Raw genomic sequence first — 2,045 nt, forward strand, 5'->3', positions numbered from 1 at the left:
CCCATGGTTGGGGGGGGGGAGCAGGGCAGTGCACCTTGACAGGAAACATAGAGGTGAAGAGCAGGAGTTGGAGGTTAGTTTGACAGAGAGAAAAGAAGTGGTGGTGGTGGTGAGGAAGGGGGGGGGGGTGGCTGCGGAAGTGCCAAGCCCACTTTTAACTGAACCGAGGGTGGTGAGTGGTGGAGGGGTGAGGCAGGGGGGGGGGTGTGAGACAAAGATAGAGATCAGGGGAATATAAAAGGGGTGTGCAGGGCGGAAGGAAGAGGGGAGGAAGGAGAGGATGGGTGAGAGGAGAATGAGGGGGGGTGCAGGGACCTACTGCACCTTGACACTAGCTCTCACCACAGCACCTGATAAGTGCAATGGAAAAACGTCTGGTTTCCTCCTGCATGTTAAGTGGTTTATATTCTCCTCCCTCATGCAGCCTGTAGCTACAGTCTGCTACTGTACTGACGCTACACCCAGGTAATAACAGACAATAGGAAATGACAGAAAAAAACAAAGAAAGAGACAAAAAATAGCACATGTTGTCTCCTTTTGTGCAGTTTTTTTGTTCTTTTTTTATTTTGTATCAGTGTGAGATATGGTGCAGGGAAAAAAACAACTAAAGCTATTTAGAAATGTCCCTCCCTTAATGTCTATCTGTCATTTTTACCATATCCCATTTCATTTAAAAAACAATTTCTGCATGGAGATTTAGATGCAGCATTTTATTTGCTCAACAGAGGATCAGATGAAAGTGGATATATATCTTTACTACCTTGTGCATTTACTGACAAGGAACTCATTCCCATGATTTGTAAGTAGGTCTCTCCACAGAACAGCATTAACAATATTCACTTTAGATAACTTATGACTCCAGGCCCCTAGGAGAGGATGGGTTTCTTAGAAATGCTTTGTTAGCACTCTCCCCCTTGATGAAAGATTGAGGACATATGGTCTGAGACATCAATACAATCTCTGTTGTAATTAAAAAAAGGTGCGCACTAACAATATTACACAGCTTTCACTTTGTCTGTCCCTCCCTCTCTTTCACTCCCTCTCTGTCTCCCCCACTCTCACTCACTCACTCACCCACTCTTCCTCTCATTGAGCCCCGGAGCAGAAAAGAGATAATTTAAAAAGCACTTGCATGGAGTGAAACATGAAAAAGAGAGACATATGAAATTAAATTCTCTCTTTTCGCTCTATTGTTCTTTCATTTTCTCCCCTTTGTTACATAAATGCATAAAAGCAAAGCAAGCTAGATTCTAATTATGATTTTCAGAATACTAAAAGATTTTCTTTTATTAAAAATGAAAGAAAGGTGTCACAAACAAAGCAGACTTACTGTTCCAGCACTTTGTCAAAGTCAAAGTACTGCAAGTTCCGCATCACCTAACTTCAATAAACTATTTTTTTTCTCCTTTTTTCCCCCATAGTTAACATTTACGTATATGTGAAATAAAAGTTTTTGTAATGAGCCTTTGATGCCTCAATACAGCTGCTTTACAACAAAGAAGAAGAAATAAAGGGAAAATCACTATTTGTACAAAATCTAAATATTCCCCTCATATATTTTAAACCTAAAACAGGTCAGCAGCAGAAGCAGATGCATGCCTTTGTTCTCTCTCAGCGCCAATACAGTCAGTTGGTCGGCCTATCAGCTGCAGCGAAATGCTTCTGTGAGTAGCCACAGAAACCACCCAGTCAGATGGGTCCTTTACTGGGAGGCCTGCAGTGCCCATGTGAGGCTTTGAGGATGGGGGACTGAGCAGGTCTATCATGGTGGGCATAGAAGGAGCCCGTGGGTTGAGTAATAGCGAGATGATGGCTTAAAGGATGAGGGACAAAGGTGGTGGTAGTTGAGGAAGATGATGCGTTGTATTGTTTCTTGACCATGTCCAAGTCTGTCCCCAGTCCAGATGTTTATAATGTTTTTATGCTGAGACTATCTATCACAGGAACAACAACCCCATTAGAATCCAATTGTCCCAAACTTTAGAACTTTAAAAATCAAGGTAGGTAAGGAGAACATGTAGGGGTGAGAGGTGGGGTGGGGGGGG

The 2,045-nt window shown here is 42.8% G+C and overlaps 1 protein-coding gene across 1 annotated transcript in view; it reads right to left on the minus strand.

The window, feature by feature from the left end:
• Nucleotides 1–2,045, minus strand: part of LOC104948894 (TOX high mobility group box family member 2-like) — an 88,497-nt gene that overhangs the window by 57,608 nt on the left and 28,844 nt on the right. The gene's annotated exons all lie outside the window — the stretch shown is intronic.

This window comes from Notothenia coriiceps, unplaced genomic scaffold (assembly GCF_000735185.1).
Source record: "Notothenia coriiceps isolate Sejong01 unplaced genomic scaffold, NC01 NC01_scaffold00015383, whole genome shotgun sequence".
NCBI classification, from domain to species: domain Eukaryota; kingdom Metazoa; phylum Chordata; class Actinopteri; order Perciformes; family Nototheniidae; genus Notothenia; species Notothenia coriiceps.